This window comes from Mobula hypostoma, chromosome 1 (assembly GCF_963921235.1).
Source record: "Mobula hypostoma chromosome 1, sMobHyp1.1, whole genome shotgun sequence".
Taxonomy (NCBI): domain Eukaryota; kingdom Metazoa; phylum Chordata; class Chondrichthyes; order Myliobatiformes; family Myliobatidae; genus Mobula; species Mobula hypostoma.
Window position 1 is genome coordinate 179,133,853 of NC_086097.1, and position 25,464 is coordinate 179,159,316.

Here is a 25,464-nt window from a genome sequence, read left to right on the forward strand (position 1 = left end):
GACTAGCTTAGGTGGGCATCTGGGTTGGCGTGGAGCAGCTGGTCCGAAATGCATGATTCATGCTGTGTGACTATGATTCCATAATTCTTTGTAACAGCTCTCGTACAAAGAAGAGCTAAGTCTAACTAAGTAAGGTAGGGTCTTCAGCCAGCAACATTAACTCCATTTCTCTTTCCAATAGAAATAAAAGGATCTTCAACCTGAAGTGTTAAGCCTGTTTCTCCCTCCACAGATACTGCTTGTCCTGCTAAGTGTTTCCAACATTTTCTGCTGTCATTTCAATTTTCCAGCATCTGCAGCTTTTAATATTTCCTATAATTTCCATTCAGTGAAAGTGGAAATAATTATTGTGGAATTAGAGCCCTATTAGCTTTACACAAAAAGCTGGGAAATGATGGAAGTGTTTTATAAGGGTAAAGTTCAGTATTGCAGAGTACAGGAAATTAATCCACCCTTGTGTGGATTTATGTAAAACAGGCCATGGGTAATATGTTTGTTTCAATCAAGAATACACTGGCAAGTGTGGATAGAGATTTGATAAGTTTCCTCTCAAGAATTAGCATTGAAATTCATGGGTCCAGTGTGAAATTGTAAATTAAATTATTAATTGAACCGACCATGTAAAAGAGAGAGCTGTTCTCAACTGCGGTAATTCTTATCAGATATCTTGGCCCCATATGGAAATGTTGCACTCTTACTGTGTATATTCACTCGCAATGATTTTGGTTAGGGACAGCACAGTACAAAAGCTGTTACAAAGCATTATAGATTCATAGCCATACAGCATGAATCAGGCCTTTCGGGTCAGCTGCTCCATGCCAACCCAGATGCCCACCCAAGCTAGTCCCATTTACCCACATTTAACCCCTATCCCCCAAACCTTTCCTATGCACGTACCTGTCCAAGTACTTTTCAAATGTTGTTAATGTACCTGCACCAACCACATTCTCAAGTGGCTCATTCCAATATGAACCATTCTGAGTGAGAAAAATCACCCTTCAGGTTCCTATTAAATCTCTCCTCTCCCAACTTTAATGTATGCCCTCTGGTTCTTTATTCCCCAACCCCGGGAAAAGGATTGTGTGCATACCCACTGTTAACAGATCAGACTCCTGAATGGACCTCTTATACACTAAAAAATGAACTCTTGACCTCCCAATCTATCTAATCATGTCTATGTCCCTCAAAATTTTATATACCCCTTCATTCTCCTGCCCTCCGATGAAACGGTCCCAAACTCCTCAACCTCTCTCCATAACTCTGTCCCTTGACTCTTCGCAGCTTCCTCGTGAATCTCCTCTACAGCATTTCCAAATAAATAGCATCTTTCCTTCAGCAGGGTGACCAAAACAAAACTGAACACACCATTCCAAGCGGCTGTGTGGTGGCGTGGTGGTTACAGCGCCAGTTACCCAGGTTCATTTCCCGCCACAGTATGCAAGGAGTTTATATGTTTTCCCATGACCAATTTCCTCCCACATTCCAAAGACTTACAGTCTAGTCATGGTGGGCATGTTATGTTGGCACCAGGAGTATGGTGACACTTGCAGGATGCCCCCAGTATGTCCTCGGACTGTGCTGGTCGCTGGTGCAAACAACATATGTCACTCTATGTTCCAATGTGACAAATGAAGCTAATCTCTTAAAAACACGGCCCATCCATGTTTTGTACGACTGCAACATGCCATTCCAACACCTACACCCAGTGGCCTGACTGATGAATGCCAGTATGCCTGAAGCTTTCTTCACCAGCCTGTCTGCCAGTGATGCCACTTTCAGAGACCACGCAGAGTGATCGTGTTGCAGAATTAGCAGCCCAAATGATCCAGAACACCCCCAGAATGCTTTAGGTTGGGGAGGCAATGGCTCAAATGGATCTGACGAAGGACCTTAGCCCAAAACGTTTTCATAGATGCTGCCTGACCTGCTGAGTTCCTCCAGAATTTTGTGTGTGTTGTTCTACCCCCCAGATATCAGATCAGACTCTTGAATGGACTTCTCATACATTAAAAATGAACTCCTGATCTCCCAGTCTACCCCATCATGCCCTTGCACTTTATTTGTCTTCCTGCACTGCACTTTCTCTGTAACTGTCTCACTATATTCTGTATTCGGTTTCCTTTTTAACTACCTCAATGTACTTTAGTATGGAATGATCTGTCTGGATGGCATGCAAACAAAAGCTTTCCACCGTATCTCAGTTCACGTGATGGTGATAAACCAAAATGCTCTCGAAGATGTGGAACATGCTATAGAGACACAGAGCACAGAAACAGGCCCTTCGACCCACTACAAACACGGTGACATTTCCCCACAAATCCCATTTGCCCAAATTACATCCATATGAAAGACGGCAGATGCCGGAAACGTGATCTGCTGGAGGAAGTGGGTTGAGTAGTACCTTTGGGAGCAAAGGAAATGTTGACGTTTCTGGTGGAAACCCTGCCTCGGGCCTGCTACAGACGCTGCTTGGCCTGCTGAATTCCTCCAGCAGTCTGCTTGCCGCTCTGCATCTTTTTATATCTTGGACACTGTGTAGGCAGAAGAGATTCGTTTAGTTTAATATTGCTAGTTTAATTAGTTCAACACAACACTCTGGGCTGAAGGCCCTGTTCCTGTACTGTATGGTTCAATATTTTATTTGCCCCGGGACACTGTGGAGGAACCAATCCCGTTTCCATCCAATCATTTTTTTTACTTTCCAAAGAAGGTTTATTCAGTTAGTCAAAGAATCACATTATTACATTACAGGACTTCACAATTCACACTATGTCTAAGTACCTCTTAGATTCATATTGTCCATATCTGATTCCATCACCTCCTCTGGCAGGGATTTCCAAATATCAACCACACTCTGTCTGAAAAAACTTACCTCTCAGATCCTCTTTCAATCTCCTGCCTCCTACCTTAAACCTTCTTTGATATTCCTACCATGGGAGAAGAGACGATGTACACCATCTATGCCTCTTATAAATTTAAATCTATCAGATCCCTTCTTTTCATTTTGCCCATTACACCGCTAGCATTTGGGGCGGCAATGATGGTCCTCCACTTCTGGCGGCGTTCACGGCTTCCTTCACCGTGTCAGCAGTGTCCTCTCGGTTTATGTCAGTCATGCAAGACCCAGGTGGAGACTCAGGAATACTGTTGCATACAGCTGTAGGAGGATTCTTCATTGCTTCGTTGTTTGACCAGTCAGGGTTGTTAGCGCTGAGCTGAACCCCCGAACCTGGAGGACCGGTGGACCACTCTTAGTCTGGCCTCTGCCCTTTGACCTGTTTGGCATGGGTGACCCTAACAAGAGACAAAGCATAAAGCCCTGACTCCAGCCAACATAGCTCTCCAGGTCATTGAGGCACACAAGCCTCTGAACCATGACCATGTGGTCCTCTTGGAGGTATCAGATCTCAGTCCATATACAATGAAGTGAAGTGCTAAAGCTGAATGAGCATTGAGTTGAAACTCTGCTTCCCTCTGACACTTGTCAGTTCAATTACCTTCATTTTATGACAGTTATGTTTATACAACTGTGGCCAGTGAGTAGGCTCCCTCTGAGGTAGATTGCCCATACCTCAGACTCTGCTTGTGGTACTGTCGGTGTGCTGCACTGTCACTGGAGCAACTGCCAGTTTGACCCTAAAACAGCATTCAACCTGTTCTCTCCTTTTGATATCACAACGTCCCAAGGATGGAAGAGGCCTCATTGGAGGTCTCTTTATACAGGAGCCCTCCCCCCCCACTCTACATTGGGGGCATGGGGTGGTGAGTCACTTCACAGACTCCACATGAGTACCTGAAGTTTGAGCTGTACTTCAGTCCTGATCTTCTGTCACCTGATGCACAGAAGCAGGAGTGGGATGGAAATCACTCAGTGGAACTCCTGGCCAAGCTGGTCATTCACAGGACCAGGCAGTGGGCAGTTGAGAGTTCTGCCAAGCCGCCTGCCTGCCCCTGTTCTGGGGTTACACCTATTCCCGTGTGTCACTGGAGAAGGAGCATATGACGTCCATGGGAATGGTGAAGGATTTCCAGGAGTGGTGGGTACCACAGAGGCTCGAGTGCATTCAGGATAGAGGAGACTGTGTTATCATTTGAAGCTGTAAATAGTGTGAATTGTGGAATACTGTGGTATTGTAATAAGGTGATTCATTGACTAACTGAATGAACCTCCTCTGGAAAATGTAAAAAAGATTGGGCTGAAGTGAAACGAGGTCCCTCCAGAGTGTCCCGGGGCAAATAAAACATTGACCAGTACTGCACAGAAACAGAGCCAATGGCCTTGAATGTTATGCCAGACTAACTGAACTAGAAATTAAATGTCTGCCTACACAATGTCCATTCTCAACACATACATGTGCCTATCAAAGGGCCCCTTAGATGCCTCTATCGTATTTGCTACCACCACCACCTCTGGCAGTGCATTCCAGGCACCCACCACTCTGTGTGTAAGAAACCTTGCCCCACAGAATCAGGTTTGGTATCACTGGATACGTCATGAAATTTCTCCTTAGAACTATCCCCGTCCCAGCTTAAATGCATGCCCTCTTCATTTAGACTTTTCAACCTGGGATTGTTATATGGTTATATGGTTATATAAAAGGGTACTGGCTGTCTCCTCTTTTGCACTCTCTCCAAAGCCTGCACATCCCTCCTATAACGGACAAACAGAAATGAATGCAATGATCCAGATGTGGCTGGATACTCCAGAGTTTCATAAAGCTGCACATACAATCCTGACTCCTAAGCTCAGTGCCTCAACTAATAATGGCAACATGTCAAACACCTTCTTTACCACCCTATAAACAAGTGCGACCACTTTCAAGGAGCTGTGGAGTCAGAGAGTCATAGAGCAATAGAGCTCAGATACAGGCACTTCGGCCCCAAAAATCCATATCATCCATGCTACCCACCCAGCTTGTCCCAATTTCCTGCATTCAGCCCACATCCCTCCAAGCCCATCCTCGACATGTACCACAATGAGTGCTTTTTAAATGATAGTTGGACCCCCAAAATCCCTCTGTATATCAGCTCTGTTAAGGGTTCTGCCATAAACAGTGTACTTTCCCTTTACACTTGACCTCCGAAAACTACTCTGAACCTCTGATGATATTCCTAATACTGCTGATTCAGGGCATTTAACATACTGTGGGATCCTGCTGTGCAGAGGTTGGACATTCTGTTTCCCACATTGCCATTAGCTGTCGGTCACCTTAACGGGCCCTGCAGTTACAGGAATGCAGGTTAATTTAGTTTCTCACCAGTTGGGTCCAGCTGGTAATTTCTATGCAGCTGGTATAGCATACATTAATATTAAAATAATTATGTATAAAGTAATTTACATTTAGTAATTGTAACTGGTGAGTGGATGACATTGGGGTGCATGTTAAGTAGGTCTCTCAGCTCTGCTTTCTGTGCAGCTGTGAGAGACATTCCACTGACACCTGCTGGCAAAGCCGAGGATTGCAGATTCTGGTCTCCACACTGTTCACTGGGCACTAATTGCTGGATCTTCAGAGTATAACATAAGGACATAAGAAATAGGAGCAGGAGTGGGCCATTCAGTCTAGCTCACCTGCTCTACCTTTCAATAAGATCACATAGCTTCTCACTTATCTAGTTTCCTGTACTTCTAATGAAAGGAAGGGCATACTTCTTTTGAAAGGTATAGCGCTTAGCGTAACACTATTCAATGCCAGTGACCTGGGTTCATTTCAGAATCAGAATCAGAATCAGAATCAGATTTAATATCATTCGAATATTCTGTAAGGTATGTTGTTTTGTGGCAGCAGCACGTTGCAATACATAACAACATATCTATAAATTACAATAAGAAATACAGTGGAATTCTAGTTAATTGGACCACATCCAGACCAGGACATTTTGGCCCAATTAGGCAGCTGGCCCAATTAGTAAAAGTTTCATGGAAATAGTTAAAAAGGCATAAAATAGACAAACTGAGTAACAAATTATGTATTTAAATGAAATACAGAACAAATTAGAACACTACCAATACTACTACAATGCTATAAAACTGTATTCGTTCCTAATACTTATCAATGGAGGAATTCATCTATGTCATGTTTTTTTGACTGTAAACGAACAAATTCAGCACAGACACCTAGTGCCGATAATGGACAGCATTCATACAATGCTGTTGATGATTGCATCCTCCAAATCGTCATTTTTAATGTAACATGCAAGACGATTGTCAATACTGTACTTTCCAATTCTTCATTGATATATATAAAAATATTAAATAAGTACTGCAAGAAAGAGAATGACAAAATGAAAAAAGAAAAAAGATGGAGAGGTAGTGTACATGGGTAAATTGTCCATTCAGAAATCTGATGGCAGAGGGGGAGAAGCATTTCCTAAACCATTAAACGCGTGTCTTCATGCTCCTGTACCTCCTCCTTGATGAGAAGAGGACAGGTCCTGGGTGATGGGGGTCCTTAGTGATGAATGCATCACCTTTTGAAGATGTCCTGGATGCAGTTGGCTGAGTTTTCAACTTTCTGCAGCTTTTTTTTCAATGCTGTGCAGTGGCTCCTTCATCCCAGACAGTGATGCAACCAGTTAGAATGCTGTTCATGGTACATCGAGCCGCTGTTGTGCCTTCTTTGTAATGGCATCAATACGTTGGGCCCAGGATAGAGCTTCAGAGATGTTGTCACCCAGGAACTTGAAACTGCTCATCTTTTCCACTGCTGATCCCTCGATGAGAACTGGTGTGTGTCCTCTCAACTTCCCCTTCCTGAAGTTCACAATCAATTCCTTGGTCTTACTGAAGTTGAGTGCAAGGTTGTTGCTTCTACACCAGTCAACCAACTGATCTACTGCATCTCACTCCTGTATACCTCCTTGTCACCATCTGAAATTCTGCTGATGATAGTAGTGTCATCGGCAAATTTATAGACGCCATTTGAGCTGTGCCTAGCAACACACCCACTGCTGTCTGTAAGGCGTTCATATGTTCTTCCTGTGGCTTCATGGATTTCATCCAGGTGCTCCAGTTTCCTTCCATATTCCAAAGATGTTTGGGTTAGTAAGGGTTAACAAGCTGTGGGCATGCTATTTTGACAGCAGAAGCCCGGTGACACTTGCAGATAGCCCTAGGCACAGCCTTGGACTGTGCTGGTGGTTGAACAAACAGCACATTTCGCTGTATGTTTCGATGTACAAATAAAGCTGATCGTAAAATCTTAAAACTTTTAATAAGTTAATAATTTGGATTATTATTGTCACCTGTACCAAGGTATAGTTCAAAGTTTTGTTTTACATGCCATCCATACAGATCATTTCATCTCATCAGCGGACTGATGTAGCACAGGGGAAGCAGTAACAGAATTCAGAATAAAGTGTTACAGTTATAGAGAAAGTGCAGTGCAGGCAGACTATAAGGTACAGGAGCCACTGTGCGGTAGATTGTAAGGTCAAGAGTCCATATTATCACACTAGGGGCTGTTCAATAGTCCTATAACAGTGGGGTAGAAACTGACCTTAGGCCTGGTGGTATGTACTTTCAAGCTCCTGTATCTCCTCCTTGGTAGCATTGAGACGATTTTGCATCTTCTGCTGATGAGAAGAGAGAAAGTCCAGGGTGATGCATCATGTATATCCTTCCTCAGCAGGGAGAACAGACCTGTCTACAATGTGCTCTCACTAGGGGTGGGTATAACTAGAGCAGAACATCTCCACATTTCTCAGATCCTCTTAAAGTAAGGGTTGATGTACAGTCATTTCCTGAACTTTCTTGTTAACTTTCAGTGATTCACACACAAGGACACTAAAGGTATCTAATATAAATTAACTAACTAACTCTGAACACTAACAGGTGCCTAATAACTGCTTTACTTTCCTTAAGTATTGAGGGCAAGGGAAAGCAGGGAAAATGTCTCCTCACTAATCGGAGGATCCAGGGATTGATGAGTGGCTGCAGCTGAAATGTGGAAAACACAGCTGCCAAGTGGTGCATCATGGGTACCCAGTGGAGTCATGTTAGGTTACTGGACCAGCAACCTGACCTCGAGGCTCCTCTTGATCAAGAGGCATGAGTTCAAATCCCTCCACAGCAGTGGAGAGTTTAAACTTCAGTAATTAAATAATTCTGGTAGTAGTGCAAGAAAACTACCATATTTATCGTAAATTGTTGAATTCTCCACCCTCTGGTAACTGCTCCCTCGATCCTTCCTGTTCGACCTGGTCCTGTCCACTCCTCCCTTTACATCTGCCTCTCACCCACTCAATCTTCCAATGTCCCACCCTCCTCTTCTATATATTGTTACTATCTGCAATCTCGCGTCACTTCCACCTAGCACCTGCCAGCCTCTGTCACTGTTGCCACTCTCCCTCCTGTCTGCCTATCATCCCTCCTCAGCTCTTTATACTATCACACCACTATATTCAGTCCAGATGAAGGGTCTCAACGTGTAATGTTGACTGACCATTTCTCCCCACAGACGCCACCTCACTCGTTGAGTTCCTCTAGCAGACTCTATGTTGCTCAGTGTTAAAACCACATCCAGTTCACTTATCCAGCAAAGACCTTCACTTAGTCCAATCTACATGTGAATCCTAAGTGCCTCCTCAGTTAAGGGGCAATTAGGGATGTACAATAGATGCAGGTGTTGCCCATGATACCAATGTCCTCTGAGCGAATAAACTAAAACCTCAGGAGCCAGTATAATCAATTACATCACCCACCCCAGACATTCTCCCTTCTCCTCTTCCACCAGGCAGAAGAAACAAAAGCCTGAAAGCATGTACCACCAGGCTCAAGGCCAGCTTCTACCCTACTGTCATTAAACTATTGAGTGGTTGCTTAGTAGATTAAGATGGACTTGACATCACAATCTATCTTGTTTTTATCTTGCACCTCATTGTTGACCTGCACTGCACTTCCTCTATAGCTGTAAAATTTTATTCTGCATTGTTATTGTTTTACCTCATTCTACTCACTGCACCATGTAATAATTTGATCTGTATGAACAGTATGCAAGACAAGCATTTCACTATCTTGGTACATGAGACAATAATAGACCAATTCCAAATCTAATCCTTAAAAACATAAAATGTTGGGAATACTCAAGAAGTCAGTCAGCATCTGAGGAGAGAGAAATTTAAAAAAAAACGAAGATTGAAGAAATCTGCAGCTCTTACATTTTTCTTTATTGTTGAACTTACAACCAACCACTTCTCTTCCAGGAACACCCACTAAGAAGTCCTGAAACAGGAACAGAAAATGATGGGACATTCAAGAGAAAAGGCAGGATCTGTGGAGTGGGACACAGAGTTAACCTTTCAGGTCAAAGATCTGTTTTCAGAAGTCCTTTGTTCAGAACCTTCTGAGGGCCAGCAGCCATTTCAGTTTCAGTTTCAAATTTCTATGTCTGCATTACTCTTGATGATTTGCATGTATTGAAAGATGCTCTGCCGAGAGGGCAAAGGATCTCCAACCTGAGACATCTACTGTTTCTTCCTCCACCAATGCTGCCCGACCCACTGCATGTTTCCAGCATTTTCTGTTTTGAGTTCAGATTTCCAGCTTCTGCACTTTTTTTTTTGAGCAGTTGCCACTCCTTCACACATGGCAATGAGACAATATCACTAATTTAATATTAATATCTCTTAATTTAGTATCTCTTCATCTTCACCTTATTATTGTACACCTCTCAAAATTTTAGACGCTTATATAAGGTTGCCCTTTATTCTCCTACATTCCAAGGAAACTTTATAAAACTCTGGTTAGGCTACATCTGAAGTATTGCATTCATTTCTAATCCCCCCATAACAGGAATCATATGGAGGCTTTGAAGACGGTGCAGAAGAGGTTTATCAAGGTGCTGACTGTACTAGAGGGCGGGATTAAAGGTTGAACAAACTTGAGTTATTTTCTATGCAGCAGCAAAGCTGAGGGGAGAACTGATGAAGATTATGAGAGATATAAGTAGAGTAGACAGCCAGTATCTTTATCCCCAGGGTCAAAATGTCTAATATCAAAGGGCATGCATTTTAAGTTGAGTGGGGTTAAGTTCAAAGGAGATGTGCGGGGCAAGTTTATTTTAGGGAGTGGCACGTGCCTAGAATGCACTGCCTGGGATGGTGATGGATGCAAATACAATAGATGTTATCAGCAACCTCTTAGATGGACACACGAATGTGAAGGATATGGACGTTGTGAAGGCATTAGTTTAATTTGGCATGTTGTATTGTTCTATGTTGTGTGTGAGTAAAGAACTAGTCTGACCAATCTTCCCTTATAACTCAGGCCCTCTAATTCTGGCAACATCCTCGTAAATCTTCTCTGCGTTCTTTCCAGTTTAGCCATTTCTTTCCACTGTCAAGGTGACCAAAACTGTACTCAGTTCTTCCAGAGTGGCATTACCAGTGACTTGTATGGATGTTACCTTGCAGACCATACAAAGGTAGGTGGATGGCCAGGTAGTGTTGAGAAAGCAGGAAGTTGCCGAATGACTTAGATAGATTAGGAGAATGGGCAAAGAAGTGGCAGATTCAGTACAGAGTAGGGAAGTGTATGTCAATACAGAGAAGGGACGTGTATGCCATGCACTTTGGGAGAAGGAATCAGGTTGTAGACCCTTTTCAAAAAAGGGAGCAAATTCAGAAATCAGAGCTACAAGGGGACTGGAGTCCCGTTGCAGAATTCCCTAAAGGTTAACTTGCAACTTGAGTTGGTGGTGAGGAAGGCAAATACAAAGTCAGCATTCATTCTAAGAGGATCAGAGTATAAGAGCAAGGGTGTAATGCTGAAGCTTTATAAGGCATTGCCAGGCTGCACTTGGAGTATTGTGAGAGTTTGGGCCTTTGATCTAAAATAGGATGTGTTGGAAATAGAGAGGGCCCAGAGGACGTTTACAAGAGTGATTCCAGGAAAGAAAGGGTTAATTTATGAGAGGCATTTGATGACCCTGGGCCTGGACTCACTGTAATTTTAGAGGAATGGGGGGGGGGGGTGGTAATCTCATTGAAACCTACTGAATATTGAAAATCCTAGATAGAGCAGATGTTTCCATCGTCAGGGAGTTTAGGACCAGAGGGCACAGCCTCAGAACAAGAGAGCATCTATTTAGAACAGAGATGAGGAGGAATTTCTTTAGCGAGAGGGTGGTGAACCTGTAGAATTCATTGCCACAGATGGCTGTGGAGGCCAAGGGAGGTTGGTTACTTTATAAGCCAATCCTAATCTTAAAAAAATTCCTCATCCACAAATTGATAACTATGGCTAATACAAGAGGGCATAACTTTACGGTGATTGGAATAAAGTATAGCGGGATGACAGAGGTAGTTTTTTTTATGCAAAGCGTGTTGGGTGCACGGAACGCAGTGCCTGGGGTGATGCTAGAGGCAGATATATTCAGGACATCTAAAAGACTCTTAGATAGGCATATGGATGAAAGAAACATAGAGGACTATGAGTGGGAAGGGTGAGATTGATCTTGGAGCAGGCTAAAATGTCGGCACAACGTCATGGGTTGAAAGGCCGGTATTGTTCTGTGTTCTAACATTCAAATAAAGTAAACCAAATTTTTTTTTACAACAAAAACGTGCTTGAGAATATACACTCAGTCTAACGATGAAATCCATGTTGCCAGTGAGGTTGGTTATTTTATAGGCCAATTCTAATTAAAAAAAACTGCCTCATCCACAAATCAATAATTATGAAACAATTATGAGAGACTTTGTGTCTCTTTCCTGCAATTAATTTTTTGATTGAATGTTTTACTCTTCCTGATCCAACCAGACTGGGAATTCACTTGCTGGGTGATGAGGTCTCAGATGTGGCTCCATTGCTGTGTAAGACAAAATCTAGCACTCAATCAAAGAAAAATCTCTGTAAAGAGACCTCAGCACTCTTGGCACAGTCCCACTATCATTCTTCAGTGAGTAAACTCAGTCATTTATTTCACTAATCGTGCTCAGATCTGTGAATCGCAAAAGTACATACAGTTGTGTCTTGGAATTAAGATTCCTATTCTGTCTGGTGTCCTGGCCAGTCCTTAACCAAAACTTGGAAATGGTGCTGTCTTGCACTCTTCTGCTTTGACCTTGGCTCCAGAGACCTGAATTGGATGATGGAATTGATGGCTTGGTGGCCAAGGTTGCAGATGATATGAAGACAGGGAGAGGGGCAGGTAATGCTGAGGAAACAGGGAGGCTGAAAGTCTTAGACAGATGATTAGAATGGGCAAAAAAGTGGCAGATGGAATACGGACTTGGGAAGTGTATGGTAATGCACTTTGGTAGAAGAAATAAAAGCATAGACTGTTTCTAAAATAGAGAGAAAATTCAAAAATATGAGGTGCAAAGGGACTTGGGAGTCCTCATGCAAGAGTCCCTAAAGGTTAATTTGCAGGTTGAATCAGTGGTGAAGAAGGCAAATGCAATAATAGCATTTATTTTGAGAGGACTAGAGTATAAAAACCACTTGAACACTATCTTATTATTCATTCTTTCTTATACTAATTATTTGTGTAACTTATAATAATTTTATGTCTTTGCAGTGTACTCCTACTACAAAGGGATGAGTGAGCTGGCATTGGAATTGGAAAGATCGTTGAAGGTTGACATACATTCACATAGAGGGATGGACTAGGCACATGCAGTGCTAGCTGTCACTAGCTGGGACATAGAGTAAAGAGCAGGGAGGTGATGGAACAGGCAAGAAAGCTCAACGACACCTCAGGAGGCGAAAGGAACTTGGCATTTCCCTGCTGACCCTTAGCAATATCTATCAATGCACTCTGTCTGGATGGAGAACAACGTGGTATGACAGCTGCTCTGCACATGACTACATGAAACTGCAGAGAGTTGTGGACACCACTCAGCACATCACAGGAACCAGACTCCCCTCCATACACTCAGTCTACACTTTCCACTGCCTCAGTAAAGCAACCAGCATAATCAAAGACCCCACCCACCCCAGACATTCTCTCTTCTCCCCTCTCCCATCAAGCAAAAGATACAAAAGCCAGAAAGCACGAACCACTAGGCTCAAGGACAGCTTCCATCCCACCGTTATCAGACAGCTGAACAGACCTTTAGTACAATAAGATGGACCCATGGCTTCACAAACTACCTCGTTATGATTTGCACGTTATCACTCACCTGCATTACATTTTTTTCACAAATAAGAAAACCTGCAGATGCTGGAAATCCAAGTAACACACACAAAATGCTGGAGGAACCCAGTATCTATGGGAAAGAGTACAGTCCACGTTTCAGGCCGAGACCCTTCAGCAGGACTGGAGAAAAAAATATGAGGAGTAGATTTAAAAGGTGGGCAGAGGGGATGGAGAAACACAAGATGATAGGTGAAACTGGGAGGGGTAGGGGTGAAATAAAGAGCTGGGAAGTTGATTGGCAGAAGAGATACAGGGCTGGAGAAGGGAGAGTCTGATAGGAGAGAAGGCCATGGAAGAAAGAAAAGGGAGGAAGAGTACCAGAGGGAGGCGATGGGCAGGCAAGGAGATAAGGTGAGAGAGGGAAAAGGGGATGGGAATGGTGAAGGGGGGGCCAGGGGCCAATACTGGAAGTAGATCTGATGTAGATTGGGAGACCATTTCACTGAGCACCTACCCTCTGTCCACCAAAAGAAGCAGGATCTCCCAATGGCCACGCATTTTAATTCCACTTCACATTTCCATTCCCATACCTCAATCCATGGCCTCCTCTACTGTTGCGATAAGGCCACACTCAGATTAGAGGAACAACACCTTATATTCTGTCTGGGTAGCCTCCAACCTGACAGCAAGAACATCAAAATTCTTGAGTTTTCAATAATGCCCCTTCCCCCTTCACCATTTCCATCTCTCACCTTATCTCCTTGCCTGCCCATCGCCTCCCTTTGGTGCTCTTCCTCCCTTTTTTTCCTTCCATGGCCTTCTGCCCTCTTCTATCAGGCTCCCCCTTCTCCAGTCCTGTATCTCTTTCACCAATCAACTTCCCGGCTCTTTACTTCATCCCTCCCCCTCCCAGTTTCCCTAATCACCCTGTGCTTCTCTCTCCCCTCCCTGCCTTTTAAATCTACTCCTCAGCTTTTTTTCTCCAGTCCTGCCGAAGGGTCTTGGCCTGAAATGTTGACTGTACCTTTTTCCATTGATGCTGCCTAGCCTGCTGAGTTCCTCCAGCATTTTGTGTGTGTTGTTTACATTTTTTCCCCTAGCTTTTACACTTAATTTGCCTTGTGATGGTTTTACCTTATTGTAGCTCACTGCACTGTGTTATGATTTGATCTGTATGAACAGTAGGCAAGACAAGCTTTTCACTGTACGATGTGATTTCTTTGGAGAGGTACAGAGGAGATTCACCAGGGTGTTGCTTGCGATGGATTATTACAGTTATGAGGAGAGATTGGAGAAGCTGTTTCATTATCCCTGAAGTGGAAGAGGCAAGACCCAACAGAGGTGAACAAATCTATGAGGAGCATAGACAGGGTAGATTAGAGTAAAGTTCTCCCCATAGCAGAGATGTCAATAACTAGAGGACATGGGGTAAGAGATTTAGGGAAGGTTTTCACCCAGAAGGGGGATGGAATCTGGAACACACCACCTGAGGGGATAGTGGCAGGCGGCAGTAAGAAGCATCTGGTCAACAGCTGCCGAGACGCGGAGGGCTATGGATTAAGTACAGGAAAACGGGATTTGTATACAGGGGTACTTGACTGTTGACATGGGCCTGTTTCTGTGCTGTGTGACCTTAGAATCTCTATGGAAGAGAAACAACATAACTGAAACCAAAAAACAATCCTGAAGATGGTGGAAATAGGAAATAAAAACATGGAACCTGCCAGAAAGACTCAGAATGTTGCATTTATGCAAGACCTCAGTAATACTGCACTTACATACAGTTTTAGGCACCCTATTATAGGAAAGGCATCATTAAACTGGAAAGAATTACAGGGATGCTGGCAGGATTTGAGGGCTTGAGTTATAGGAAGATGTTCAGCAGGCTTGGACCTCACTCCATAAAATGTAGGAGGTTGAGGGGTAACCTCATAGAGGTGTATAAAATCATGAAGAGCATAGGTAGGGTGAATGCACACAAACTTTTTCCCATGGAAGGGGAACTAAAAACTAGAGCATAGGTTTAAGGTGAAAGACTTAAAAAGAACCTGAGGGGTAACTTTTTCATCCAGATGTTAGTCCATACACAGAACAAACTGCCAGAGGAAGTAATTTAGCAGGTAGGTTAGAGGGATATGTACCAAGCTTGGTAGACTTCATAGCCAGCATGGATAACCTGGGCTGAAGGACCTGTTTCTGTGCTGTAAGATTAGATAGAATATATAAGGTCATAAGAGGCCTGGACAGGGTGAAAGTGCACAGCTTTTTCCCCAGGGAGGCATGCTAAAAACAAGAGGGCACAGATTTACGATCAGAGGCAAGAGATTTACAAAGGACCTCAGGAGCAGCTTCTTCACACAAAGAGAGGTGTGTATTCGGATTCAGCTGTCTGAAACAGTGGTTGAGGTGGGCACATTAACAACACTTAAAAGCCATCTAGATAGGTACCTAGATAGGAGATGTTTAGAGAGCAATGGACCAACTTCAGGCAGATGGGACAAGCCCACTGGGGAACACGGTCATCATAAACAAGATTGACCAAAGGACCTGCTTCCCTGAAGGCCACCTTTTCCTGACTCTCCACACTACTGGAATTCCTGCATCCTGGCCATTCCAGAGAAGGAAGGCAAAGACCCAAAGGATGAAAGGGTGAGAGGCAGTCAGTAATCAGAGGGAACATGGATTTGAGCCGCCTTGAGTTTATTTGAGTGTGTGCTTCCAGTGAGGAGAGGAAAGCAGCCGGATTCTCCATGGATCAAGACAGATATGAAGGGAAGAGAGGGGCAGGAAGAGGAGCAACACTGGCCTTCATGTGTCACAGCACTGAGTACAGAATGTGGGACATTATGTTGCAGTTGCACAAGACATTATTGAGGCCCCATTTGGAATATTGTGCACAATTTTGGTCACCCTGATAAAGGAAAAATGCCATTAAGCAGGAAAGAGGCAATGTTACCAGGACATGAGGAACTGAACTATGGAGATGATGGTATTTCATTCATTGGAATGTAAGAAACTGAGGGGTGATCTTACTGATGTGTATAAAGTCAAGAGGGACATAGATAGAGTAAATGCACATAGTCTTATTTCCCAGACTTGGGGAATCAAGAACTAATAGGGACCTGAGGGAACATTTTCACTCCGATGGTAGCCTGCATTTGGAATAAACTGCCAGAGGAAATGATTGAGACAACATTTAAATAACAACATTTAAAAGGCACTTGGACAAGTTCAGAAAGGTTGAGAGGGATATGGGCCAAACACGAGCAAATTGGACTAGCTTGGATGGTTGTCAAAGTTGGGCTGAAGGGCATGCTTCCGTGCTTTATGATCCTATGACTTTTTGTGCATCAAACTCTATGGTTTCTCTATTGGGTGCAGAAGATAACCTCTACTTTAGGGAGGGAAGAAGCTAAAGTTGAGGTCAGCAGAGGTACTATGAGGGGGTAGGGTGGAATCAGCAGGTGTGAACTGACCTTATTTTAGTAATACACATTTCCTCCTTTCATAAGATCTGCCTGTCTACCCTTCCTGCACCCCTCCTCTCTTCACATCCGCCTTGTTCCATGGAGAATCCAGCTGCTTCCCTTGCCTTGTTGGCAGTAACGGGAGGCCTTGGAGTTTCTTCCAGCTGTCCCACCTCCGGGACAGGTCACCGGTTGATCAGTGAAGTTGCATCATGTACCTGACTAGATCTGTAACCCTTAAACCGTCTGAAGGTCAGCATTTTGGAGAAAATCAGATCAGTATTACAAAAGAAACTTTCGCAACCTTTTCAGAAGGTCATTGACTCATCAAGTCATACAGCAATACAGCAAGGACACAGGCCCTTCGGCCTAACCAGTCCATGCTGACCACAGTGCCCACACAGCTAGTCCCAATTTCATGCATCAATCCAATTTCCCTAATAAGTCATAACCTCTCCATATAGTTATCCAAATGCTTCTCAAATAATGCTACTGTACCTGCCTCTCTAGCAGCTTGTTCCATACACTCACCACCTTCTACATCGAAAAGTTGCCCCTCAGGTCCCTTATAAATCTTTGCCCTCTCACCCTAAGCCCATGCTCCCTACTTTTGGACTCCCTATAACTCAGACCCTCTAGTCCTGGCAACATCCTTGTCAATCTTTCCTGCATTCTTTCCAGTTTGACAACGCCTTTTATATAAGAGGGTGGCTAAAACTGTCCACGCTACTCGACGTGCAGTCTCACCAACATAATTGCAACATAACATCCAAACTCCTACATGCAGTTCCCTGACTGATGAACGCCAGCAAGCTAAACCCTTTTTCACCACCATTGAATCCCTCATCAAAACTTTCCAACCAAAATGTCTTCAATTCTTTTCCTCCAACAGATGGTGCTCAACATGCTGAGTTCTTTCATAAACCCAAAGGATATAGGAGCACAATTAGGCCACTTGTCCCATCCAGTCTGCCTGCATTTCCATCTTGGCTGATTTATTATCCCTCTCAACACTGCCCTCCTGCCCCTTCCCCATAAACTTTGACACCCTTACTAATCAAGAACCTCTCAACCTCTGCTTTAAATATACTCAATGACTTGGCCTCCACAGTCATCTGTGGCAATGAATTCCAGAGATTCACCACCCTCTGGTTAAAGAAATTTGTTTTCATCTCTATTCTAATGAATGTCCCTCTTTTCTGAGGCTGTGCCCTCCGGTCCTAGACTCCCCCACAAAAGGAAACATCCTCACTACATCCACTCTATCTAAGCCTTTCAATATTCGTAAGTTTCAATGAGATCACCCCTCATTTGTCTAAACTCCAGCGAGTACAGCTCCCAAGCCATCAAGCGCTCATCATATGTTAACCCTTTCTTCATGGGTTCATTCTCATGAACCTCCTCTAGACACACTTCAATGCCAATACATCTTTTCTTAGATAAAAGGCCCAAAGCTACTCACAATACTCCAAGTGTGATCTTACCGATGCCATCTCAGCACTACATCCTTGCTTTTGTACACTAGTTCTCTTGAAATGAATGCTAACATTGCATTTACCTTCCTTACCACCGACTCAACCTGCAAGTTAACCTTTAGGGAATTCTGCACAAGGACCCCCGACTTCCTTTGCACCTTAGATTTTTGAATTTTCTCCCCATTTAGAAAATAGTCCATGAATTTATTCCTTCTACCAAAGTGCATGACCGTGCACCTCCGTACACTATATCTGGGGCAGGTAGTTTTGAGGAAGTAGAGAGGCTACAGAAGGACTTAGTCACACAGTGTCAGGAAGTGTATGGTCATATACTTTGGCAGAAGAAAAGAAAGAGTTGACTATTTTCTAAATCGAGAGAAAATACAAAAAACTGAGGTGCAAAGGGACTTGGGAGTCCTTGTGCAGGATTCCCTAAAGATAAATTTGCAGATTGAGTCTGTGGTGAGGAAGGCAAATGCAATATTAGCATTCATTTCAAGAGGACGAGAACATAATAAGGATGTAATGTTGAGACTTTATAAAGCACTGGTGAGGCCTCACTTGGAATATTGTGAGCAGTTTCGGGCTCCTTATCTAAGAAGGGATACAGTATACTGAAACTGCAGAGGGTTCAAAGGAAGTTCACGAAAATGATTCCCGGATTGTATAGTTTGTCATATGAAGAGCATTTGATGGCTCTGGGCCTGTATTTACTGGAATTCAGAAGAATGAGGGGTGACTTCATGGAAACCTATCGAATGGTGAAAGGCCTTCATACGGTGAACATGGAGAGAATATTTCCTGTGGTGGGAGAGTCTGAGACCAGAGGAGAGAGTCTCAGAATAGAGAGGCATCCTTTTAGAACAGAGATGAAGAGGAATTTCTTTAACTAGAGAGTGGTGAATCTGTGCAATTTTTTTGCCACAGGCAGCTGGGGGGACCAAGTCTTTATGTATATTTAAGGCAGATGTTGATAGATTCTTGATTGGTCAGGACATAAAGGGATATGGGGAGAAGGCAGGAGATTGGGGTTGAGAGGAAAATTGGATAAGCCATAATGAAATGGCAGAGCAAAATTGATGGGCCAAATTGCCTAATTCTGTTCCTACATCTTATGGTCTATAGTCTTACATTCCATCTTCTACTTCCTTGCCCATTCTCCCAATCTGTCCAGGTCGTTCTTCAGGCACCCACTTTTCTCAACACTAGCTGCCCCTCCATCTACCTTCGTATCATTCACAAATTTGACCACATAGCCACCAATTCCTTCATCCAAATCTTTGATATCCAACATCAAGAGAAGTGGTCTGAACACTGACCCCTGCAGAACACCACTAGTCATCCACACCAAACAGAAAAGGCCCTCTTTGCTTCCTGCCAGTCAATTTCCCATCTATGCTAGTATCCTTTCTGTAATACCATAGACTCTTATAATGCTAAGTAGTCTCATGTGCAGCACCTTGTCAAGGCCTTCTGAAAAACCAATAAACAACGTCCACTGATTCTCCTTTGTCTATCCTGTCTGTTATTTCCTCAAAGAATTCTAAGAGATTTGTTAGGCAAGATATTCCCTAAGGAACCATGATGACTTTGGCCTATATTGTCATGTGCCTCCAAGTACCCTGAAATTTCATCCTTAATAGAAACATAGAAAACCTACTGCACAATACAGGCCCTTCGGCCCATAATGTTGTGCTGAACATGTACTTACTTTACAAATTACCTAGGGTTACCCATAGCCCTCTATTTTTCTAAGCTCCATGTACCTATCCAGGAGCCTCTTAAAAGACCCTATCATTCCCGCCTCCACTACCATCGCCGGCAGCCCATTCCACGCACTCACCACTCTCTGCATTAAAAAATTACCTCTCATAATCTCCTCTGTACCTACTTCCAAGCACCTTAAAACTGTGTCCTCTCATGCTAGCCATTTCAGCCCTGGGAAAAAGCCTCTGACTATCCACATGATCAATGCCTCTCATCGTCTTATACACCTCTATCAGGTCACCTCTCATCCTCCATTGCTCCAAGGAGAAAACCCAAGTTCACTTAACCTATTCTCATAAGGCATGCTCCCCAGTCCTGGCAATATCCTTGTAAATCTCCTCTGCTCCATTTCAATGGTTTCCACATCCTTCCTGTAGTGAGGTGACCAGAACTGAGCACAGTACTCCAAGTGGACTCTGACCAGGGTCCTATATAGCTGCAACATTACCTCTCAGCTCCTAAACTCAATTCCAAAGTTGACGAAGGCCAATGCACCGTATGTTTTCTTAACCACAGAGTCAACCTGCGTAGCAGCTTTGAGTATCCTATGGACTCGGACCCCAAGATCCCTCTGATCCTCCACACTGCCAACAGTCTTACCATTAATACTATATTCTGCCATCATATTTGACCTACCAAAATGAACCACCTCACATTTATCTGGGTTGAACTCCATCTGCCACTTCTCAGCCCAGTTTTCATCCTATTGATGTCCCGCTGTAAATTCTGACAGCCCTCCAACTATCCACAACACCCCCAACCTTTGATTCATCAGCAAATTTACTAATGCATCCCACCACTTCCTCATCCAGGGCATTTATAAAAATCACGAAAAGAAGGGGTCCCAGAACAGATCCCTGAGGCACACTACTGGTCACCGACCTCCATGCAGAATATGACCCGTCTACAACCACTCTTTGACTTCTGTGGGCAAACCAATTCTGAATCCACAAAGCAATGTCCCCTTGGATCCCATGCCTCCTTACTTTCTCAATAAGCCTTGCATGGGGTACCTTATCAAATGCCTTGCTGAAATCTATATACACTACATCTATGGCTCTACCTTCATCATTGTGTTTAGTCACATCCTCAAAATATTCAATCAGGCTCTTAAGGCACGACCTGCCTTTGAAAAAGCCATGTTGACTATGCCTAATTATATTATGCCTCCAACAAAATAATAGACTCCAATATCTTTCCAACCTCTGAAATCGGACTAACTGGCCTATAATTTCCTTTCTTCTGCCCCGCCCCCCCCGCCCCCCATTCTTAAACAGTGGAGTGACATTTGTGATCTTCCAGTCCGCCAGAAACATTGCAAAATCTAGTGATTCTGGAAAGATCATTACTTGTGCCTCCACAATCTCTTCAGCTACCTCTTTCAGAACCCTGCTGTGTAGTCCGTCTGGTCCAGGTTACTTATCCAACACATTGTTACTCCAGATTTATAGCATCTGCTGTTTCTTGTATCTCTTTTTAATGTTGTTAATGTACCAGCCTCAAGCACTTCCTCTGGCTGCTTGTTCTAGGTATAGACCACTCTCTGTGTGTAAAATCTGCTCCTCAGGTTATTTGACCTTCCACAAGGCTTCCTAAACCTATGTCCATTAGGTCTTGATTCCCAAACCTTTGGAAAAAAAGATATGGTGTAAAAGATATGGCAATTAAGAGCTGGGTTAAAGTTTTGCTTTTATCTATTCACTTTTCAGGATCTGCACATCAAAGGCAAAACTAGCAATAACTGCCAACAATGTGGGGTGAGTCACCTTCATGAACTGTTGCAGCCTGGTGAAGGTGATCCCACAATGCTGTTGGGAGGGAATTCCAGGCTTTAGACCCAGTAACTATGGAAATACTCATGAACAACTACTTCCCTTCAACCTTTCAGTTCTTCAAACAACTGGCACAACCTTAATCACTACAGTTTAGCAACACTGTCACTACAATGATGTTTGCACTAATTTGTCTTTGTTTTCTTTGTTGTAATTCCGTTCCTTCTTGCAAATATTGTGTCTAATGCATGCTTTTCTTGCTAACGCCATTATCTGATGCTATGTGATTGCAGGTTTTGTATTGCATCTGTGTGGAGGAGCAAACAGAAAGGCCATGCCGAGATGGTGTTTGAAATAACAGGCAATTTACTGAATCTGGTGCGCACCAGGAGACCAGTCAAAGCTGATCACCTGATTGTGAATTTGGTACAGCTTTTACATTCTCAGCTGACAAATTATACAGAAACATGATTAAAAGTGAAACAAGGTGTTGACAACAGAATGGGAGTGGGGTTGTAGAAAGACTTAATTATGTAACAAACTTGATCGTAGTTACAGGATAAAGTGATTGTCCCAAGTCTGACTTACATCAAACGGTACAGCACGCTACAGGCCCTTTGCCTCACAATGTTATGTTGATGTCCTAACTGACTCAAAGATCAATCTAGCACTTCCCTCCAACATAGTCCTCCATTCTTGTTTCATCTGTGTGTCTTTCTAAGAGTCTCTTAAATGTCCCTAATGTAATTACCGTGTTGGCATGTGGCCAAGTAGTTAAGGCATTAGTCTAGTGATCTGAAGGTCGCTAGTTTGAGCCTCAGCTGAGGCAGCATGTTGTGTCCTTGAGCAAGGCACTTAACCACACATTGCTCTGTGACAACACCGGTGCCAAGCTGTATCGGCCCAAGTGCCCTTCCCTTGGACAACATCGGTGGCATGGAGAGGGGAGACTTGCAGCATGGGCAACTGCCGGTCTTCCATACAACCTGCCCAGGCCTGCACCCTGGAAACCTTCCAAGGCACAAATCCATGGTCTCACGAGACTAATGGATGCCTATATAAAAGGTAAATACCTCTACCATCACCCCTGCCACACGTTCCACACCCCACCACTCTCTGCATAAGAAATCTATCTCTGACATCCTCATTATACTTTATTCCAATCACCTTAAAATTATGCCCTCTCCTATTAGCCATAGCTTCCCTGGGAAAAAGGTGCTGACTCTCCATTTTATCAATACCTTTTATGACCAATGATAATGATGGTGGTGAGGGCATCTATCTGTCTCAAAGGACAATGGACAGCGGCACTGGAGTGACCTCTCCAGGGCACAAGCCTGGGCGGAAGGTACGGAGATCCTGGGATGCTCAGTCATCAAGATCCCCCTCTCGGTCTCACCGGTGTAGTCCAAAGGAAAGCAAAACAATACGTCTGGCACAGCCTGGCTGCAGGAGCTGCCAGAAGGATGTTCATGGACGTCCAGCTGCCTCGGGAGCTCCACTCTGGATTTTCCGTCTGGGTTTATTCCGTAGCCTTCATCTCTCCTGAGGCTGCCCACTAAGCAGTGGGGCTATTTACCCATAACTGGGGATCTGGTTCACGAGCACCAGGACGTGCCCACGCACTGATGGGCCTGCGTGCTATGTGTCTAGGAGCCAGACCTCCTCCCCATCCTCTGTAGTTAAGCTCAAGTCCGAAGGGTTTTCAGTTTCCGTGTGCTGCTAGTGAAGAGGTATAACATGAGGCTTGCTGTTGGAGAGACTATGTACAGGCAGGGAAAGACTTACACATTCTGCTCTCCCTTCTGTGAGGCTGCTAGCAGTGCTGGAGGCATCTGATACACCTCTATCAAGTCATCTCTCATCCTCCTTTGCTTCAAAGAGAGAATCCTAGCTTGCTTAACTTATCATCCCAACCTAACCTTAACCAACCTGTTGTAACAGTAAATCCAGTTTTCTATTCCAACAACGGGTGTACACAATAAGATAATTAATGAAACTTTGTGTTGTTGCTGTTACATTCCATGTCTCTACTTATAGGCTATGTCTGCAGTTCCCTGGGACCACATTGGCACTATCCATGTCCCTATGACTAGCTATTAGCCTTCAATATTTGTGCTTTTGGATATGGCAATAAACTTGACTTTGATTTTGTAGGATTGGCGATATATTTCCCATTCAGGGCGGTGTGTGACTGAGAGGGGACCCTGCAGGTGGTGGTGTCCTTGTCCTAACAATTGACCCTGTCAGAATAGGCTGGGCGACTGACGACAGTGCAGTGGTCTAAATGGAGCTTTTGGCACATTGGCCCTCGAGTACAGGAGTCAGGACATTGTGTTGAAGTTGTACAATATGTTGGTGAGGCCAAATTTGGAGTATTGTCCGCAATTCTGGACATCTCCCTGTAGGAAAGCTATCAATAAATTTAAAAGAGAGCAGAGAAAATTTACAAGGATGTTGCTGGAACGCGAGGCCCTGAGTTGTAGGGAAAGGTTGAAAAGGTTAAGACTTTTCCCTGGAGCACAGGAGACTGAGGAGAAATCTTATAGAACAACATGCACAAAATGCTGGACAAATTCAGCAAGCCAGGCTTTATCAAGGGAAGGGAATAAATAGTCAACATTTTGGGCCTAGACCCTTCATTGGACTGAAAAGGAAGATGGCAGAAGCCAGAATAAGAAGGTAGAGGGAGGGAAACGAGTACATATGAGGCCAGGAGAGGGGGAAGGTGGTGGCGGGGGCTCAGGTATGAAGGAAAAAGCTGGAAGATGATAGGTGGAAGGAGGAATCTAATAGGAGAGAACAGTGGACAAAGTATGAAAAGGAAGGAGGAGGGACACCAAAGGGATGAGGGGTATAGATCAGCCTTTTTCCCCTGGGTTGGGTGAGATGGAAACTAGAGGACATAGGTTTAGGCTGAAAGGTGAAATAATTATAGGGAATCTGAGGGGGAACTTTGTCACTCAGAGGGTGGTGCAAGTGTGGAACAGTGTTGCCGGCAGAAGTGGTAAATGCGGGTGTAATTGTAACATTTAAGAGAATTATGGATAGGTACATGGATAAGATGGGTGTGGAGGGCAATGGTACGGTATAGATAGATGGGACTAGGTGGAAAGTTGGGTCAGCATGTACTAGGTGGGCTACAGGACTTGTTTCTGTGCTAAAGTGCTCTACGAGTCTATAACTATGATTCATCTACACCTCTAACAGAATCGACCTGAATACAGAGAGAGAGGAGAGGGGAGAGAGAACACACTCCCTATCCACTTACCAGTGTTACGACCCTGTGGTTCCCCAGTAAATTATATAGAACGGATGCATCTGTGTTGAGGCAAATGACCCAAGCCAGCATCACAAACCCCTGTAACATCACAGTTAACCTTTGGCATCTCCCAGAACAGGCCGTACAGTGCTGGGATTGGAAAGGATCCAATACTAATCCCAAAGAAAGCAAACTGCATTATGATAGAGCTACATCTAAAAGAACATATGCACGTTTAATTAATGTTATTGCTTCCTTTTGAGAAAGCTGGCCACAGCCTAGTGGTTTGAAAGATTTATCAGCAATCAGCTGGCCGGGTAGTTTAGAAATGAGGCAACAGCAAATGTTAGGAAGCTGCAACATGCGACGACAAGGACAGGTTGGAGACCCTGTATCCTGTGATGAACGGGTGGCAGCTACTGACACACCAGGGCCTCTCCTCCTTCCACAAGGCACAGGTCCGCAGTGTGGTGGAACACTCTCCTCTTGTCTGCATTGAGTGCAGCTTCAATAACTCTTGAGAACCACAGCACCACCCAGGACAAAGCAACCCATTTGACTGGCATCCCAAACCCCACTCTAGTCACATCCCCTTCGACCATCACCAATTCTTATAAATTCACCACAGAAAGCATCCTA